At 41.0% G+C, this 5,748-nt stretch overlaps 1 pseudogene; it reads right to left on the reverse strand.

The window, feature by feature from the left end:
• Window positions 1–2,287: 2,287 nt before the first annotated feature.
• Window positions 2,288–3,936, reverse strand: LOC125647135 (uncharacterized; annotated as a pseudogene).
• Between the last annotated feature and the right edge of the window lie 1,812 nt (window positions 3,937–5,748).

Below are 5,748 nucleotides of genomic sequence, written 5' to 3' on the forward strand. Positions count from 1 at the left end.
GACCTCTAACACTTTTGCCCTTCAGCACCGGAATTTGTACGGCTATACCATCACATTCTTTTGGCAACTACAGGCCTTCTACCGTGTTTAGTTAGGCATATTTTGTTTCCAATTTCTCTTACTGGTTCGAAATAGTGAACCCATGTTTCATCACCAGTAACAATATTTGCAAATTGTCTTTGATTGAATTTGGGAAACATTATGGGCAATTTTTTGGTCATCTGTCAATATATGAGGTATCCATCTGGCAGAAATCTTTCGTACTTTCAAAAACCGCCGCGGTGGTTAGAGTGTTCGCCCCACATGCGGAAGGCCGGGGTTCGAATCCCGGCCGTGACAGACCTAAGTCGTTAAAACAGGGTAGTGACAGTTCCATTGGGAAACGCTCGGCATGAGGTGTGAATGTCACGGGTCCACGGAGATGATCTTAAAAACGGATACCCCGTGTCGCATTAGGTGTGGCACGCTAAAGAACCCACACTGATCAAAGGCCGTAAGCACCGAGCAAAGGCCTAAATTTCAATCCCTTCACCGGTCTTGGTGACGTCTCCATTTGAGTGAAAAATTCTCAAAAGAGAGAGACGTTAAGCAAAATACAATCAATCAATCGTACTTTTAAATCCCGTGGGGATCCGGGTTAGAATAGGTCCTTAGTACTCCTTGCTTGTTGTAAGAGGTGACTAAATGGAGCGGTCCTTCGGATGAGACGGCAAAAAATATCCCGTGTCACAGCAGGTGTGGTACGATAAGGATCCTTTCTTTCTCAAAGGCTGTAAGCGCCGAGCATAGGCCTGAATTTTGAAGCCCTTCACCGACAGTGGTGACCTCTCCATATGAGTGAAATATTCTCGTTAATCAATATTTAATCAATCAATCAATCGTACTTTCAAAATACGCTTCAAAATGAAATGCACCCGCGATAGCGATATGCCAACAGCAATCAATTGTATCTGCCATCACTTTCAATTATTTCCCTGACTTTTGAGACATTTGCCTAGCCTGTTACAGTCACAGGTCGGCCAGATTTTGCTGCATCTTTGACGGACTTTGTGCCAGTCAGAAATTTATTTCTCCACCTACGAACTGTCTCATAAGATACCTTATCAGACCCTTAAACTTCCCCAAATTGAGTAAAATCTGCATTACCGAATGACCGAGTTTTGTGCGAACTTTTATTTAACCTCTAATTTCTTCAACATTCTCAACCCGTTTCCCAACCATTTTTACAACAGTGGTCAACGACTGGTTCTATTGAAATGACTATAAGTTTAAAACTAGGTTGAGCTGAAGGCTCGTGTTTATACCGTTGGAAAGGTATTGGATAGAGCTATTCAGGAGTATTATAATCCATGAAATCGTGCAAAGCGTTATCGCGCTGTGGTACAATACACATTCCATTTCGAACAGCCCTCGTATGTCCACCGGATATGAATGCCCAGCCCAATGTGACATTTGTAATGCAATATGAAGAAATCCAGGGATTTATCGGTACCAGAATTTTCTGCCCCATTCACAATAAAATTAGATTTGTTTTCCATTTTATGAAAATAAAATCAAAATACTGAACTGTTTTTAATAGAAAATTATGCAGATTAAGGTTGACCATGGCCCCATTGAGGGGGAAATCAGGTATTTAAAAAAAAGATTGCTGCACACGTTTTCATTCACCTCATCAATGAATTAGAAGCGAAGTACAGTGCTTTCACAATAGGGAATTGAATTTGTTGTGGATTAAACCTTTAGTGAACTTAGTCTGGTGTGGTGCTAGCTTTTTATACTGGTAAATCTGAGTTTTGTTCACGTCATATTTGTTGTGTAGCCGGGAAATTACATAGAAATACCTGGTGTATTACCTTAACTAAGCATGGAAGACAACAGAAAAATGAAAAGGTGTGCTTCTAAGGAAGGGGCAAACAGAACAGACGCTCAAGCAGGATGGATAAGGTGACGTAGGAATAGACCAGGGTCAGAGGTCATGCAGAAAAATGAGTACGACTTTGGAGAGTAAGAACTTACAATGCGTTTACACTACACTCCTCCCCATTTTTAATTATAAGAGGAATGTATATGGAAAAATTACACTTAAACATTATGACTATACAAGAAATGGAAAAATACATTGAAAATTTGCTATACATGTGCACTTGAACGGACACTATACAACCCTTAATTAGCAGGGGGAAACTATTAAGAATATAAAGAAAGTAAGTACAATGATAAATTCCACATAAACCTGGACGGAAAAATATCCAGCCCTAAATTCAGCCGGAATTCGTAAACATACAGATTACCAGGCATACAGTCGACGACAGTTTTTCCGTTTCCTTAAGTAGGTACTGCAGTCATTTATTTTGTAGCTTAGATGCAACTACTGTAGCAACGTCGCCAATGAAAGCTGGAGTATTTATAGTTCCTCCGCCGGTTTTCATGTAGGGGGAATCTGTTTCCAACATACACATGAAAAACCGTCCATCCATTCCTTGACCAACTCTGCACTAAAACCTTCTACAGCACCTGTGAACCCGAAGTATACACATGAAAAACCGTCCATCCATTCCTTGACCAATTCTGAATCGCCGGTAAAGCAATGAAAATGTATCGGTTGGTCTGGGTTGCATGACTTCTGCAAGATCTGCATACAGCGAGACATCCATACCAATCCTGTCAGATAAAATTTCACGAAGGTGTAGAACAAGGACTCGGTTCCTACGGGCGAGCATTAACACCTGACGTAAAACTTCTTCTTGGCGTCTCCAAAGCTTAACTGGGACAGTACGGTCCAGTCCAACTTCTCCTAAGGCTACAACATAAGGAAGGATCCAACAAGTCCTTCATGTGAAGAAACCTTTCTGGAAAGAGTTCCTCTACACGCTTAGGATGTACTCCAACAGCTATTCTCCATGGTTTTCTTATGTGTCCTATCTGTTGACGAGTGGAAGGCTCGCTGTAAACCATCACTCCACCTGAAATTGTCACTTCCAGGTTTGGACGCTGACTACAGGACAAACCATAAGAGATAAGGTCATCCACCGATTTCCCTGATGAGGTCTTCCATATGCAGGAGCTGGTCCGATCCAAGTAGAAATGGCTGTCAAAGGCTTCATTCACAGTGACAATCTCCTCGCTGTAAACCTCCAAAATGTCAGAAGGCTGTTCTGCGGGTCTGCTTACAGCGGAGCTACCAGCTTCTATGTCAGAACCGTAGCTAATATCAATCACTGTAAACTCGTCCTCTGTTGATGAGTCCACTGCCGGAACCTGAATATCAGAGATGTCCCTAGTATGTTCCGTATCATTTGTAACACGCCCATTTGTACGAAAGTCTTCGCGCTGAATAGGCTGCAAAAGTGACAACACTATCACACACCTCCAATGAAAAAGGGCTGCTGGGGTGTTGACAGGCGAGACAGTAAATCCTTCTGGTGGTTCCGTCCATCCCTGAGAGAAACACACTATTTCCTCATACAACCGATGATATCTAGATGCACAGTTGTGTATTTCGGAATCAAATAAGACTGGTTCACATAATCGACTGCAGTTAATACATCAGCATCTTGTCCCAAGGCACCACCAGTCACCAAATATATGAATGAAGAACACTGGAGTTGGTATAACGCAGTATTATCAATAGATCGAACTGGATGAATATCACTGAAAATCTTAGGGAAGGTACTGACGCAGAACATGACGCTTGATCTTCTTCTCCCTCCTTTCACAATTGGGGTAAGGGCAGCGTTGAGCGAGATTAGATATGGGTAATACTGTAATGGCTAGATCAGGGTCCAACCGGGTATGTTTGCATATTTCCAAGGTATTGTCCTTTGCTTCCACCTGACGAGATGGGTGCATACGTTTCCCTAAAGTGACTCGAACAGGTATCGGCACTGGTGAGGCTGACTCTGATCCAGGGGCAATATCCGCATTTGTATCCAACATACAGCATTCTTGATCCGCCGTGTCATGAGCTACAGATTGATTGATGTTTTTCGCCACAATCAACAATTTTTCAGTTATCTGGTGGCGCCCAGTTTTTATTGGTGGAAGAGAGAACCCTGATACAATGTACCTGGGAAGAGACCACAAACCTTCCGAAAGTAAACTGGGAAACTTTGTCACTTACCGGCGCGAGCGGGATTCGAACCCGCGCCGACCAGAGGTGAGAGGCCGTGTGATGTTGAGTGCGATGCTCTAACCACTCGGCCACGGAGGCCCCACGAGCTACAGAAAATTCTGCTCTGCCATGCACTTCGGAAAAACCTTGTTGACTGACGACTTCAGTTCCATGAACATGATCATCTGCTACATTGGTACGAACTACCTCAAGATCCGGATTTGTCTTAAAACGAATGTTACACGAAGGTTACTTAACTTTAACCGAATAACTTGGACATTCATATAGTGTTAAACTTCACTAACCTTTGTGCAACTGCCCCCTGATTATAAAGTCTTCCAAACGATGTACTAGCTGTATAAAAGTTGGCTTTTTATACGCCCGTCTTAAGACGGGACGTATTATGGTATGGCGTTCATGTCCGTCCGTCTGTTAGCTTTTTCGTGTCCGACCCGTAACTTAAATACTACAAGGCCTAGAATCATCAAACTTTGTCTGTAGATACATCTTGGGTAGAAGGTGTGTCGCACATTAAAACCAGGTCACTGTGACTTTTTATTAAGAAGATATGGCCATATATGGCAAAAACTTGTCCGGCTCATAACTTGAAAACTATTAGACCTAGAATCACCAAAATTGGTCAACTAATGCATCTTAGGTAGAAGGTGTGTCGCATCCTACTTTAAGGTCACTGTGACATTTAATTAAAGTGATATTAAAAAAAATGTTTTAATGGGTACAATCTATGCTGTTGCTTATTCAAAAATGTTGCATTAAAAAAACATTTTTTATGATATACTGTGCAGCTTTTTTTAGTATATATAATGTTTCTTTTGTTTCTAACAATAGCAAGAGAAATTCCACTTGTCCCATGGGAGTAGCATGCAAAGAGCATTTTGATAAGATTAATTAATGAGTTTAGTGTAAGGAGACTGTCTTAATCATTTCTGGTAGAGCATCTCTGATCAAGCAGGTGTTATCTACATCTCTAAGGAATTGGGCAGAGGAAGTTTATTAATTAAGCCTCTTAATAACTGTTGATATATTGGTATTCTTTCAAATTTGTTCTTGATGGCCAGTCTATATTTTTATTGTAAGTTCTTTGCTTGGATAAAGGGCTATCTTGCACTTTAATCATTTCATTGAAAACATTTGGGAAAATGTTTTTATATCCTTTTAAAAAATCATTAAGCTTACATTATCAATATTTGAAGCAATGTCACATGAGGCCATAAAGTGGGTAAGATTCTTAAAGGAAGGTTGACATTTGGCTCCATGCATACCTATCTCTTCATGGTGATATGTTCATGTTAACAATATGTGACGGGCGTATCATGTGCCGTGGCGGTGCACTTTATTCTAAGTATGTACTATCCCCCACATGATTAACTCCCTTACAAACCCAGTTTGTAGGTCCCAACATTCTCTCATCCTTTCTGAACATCCCAGGTCTCTGTCAGTCCCGATTCTAGAGTTATGAAAGTTCTTATAATCATAAGATATGATATAAAAGTCATGAGATATGAGATAAAAGTCATTGGAGTCACTTAACCTTGATACTAATTAGTACGTCCTGAAATCCTCTTATCATTTCCAATTGATACCAATTTTATGATTTAAGGCCAGAGGTCAAGGGT

Source organism: Ostrea edulis, chromosome 6 (genome assembly GCF_947568905.1).
Source record: "Ostrea edulis chromosome 6, xbOstEdul1.1, whole genome shotgun sequence".
NCBI lineage: Eukaryota > Metazoa > Mollusca > Bivalvia > Ostreida > Ostreidae > Ostrea > Ostrea edulis.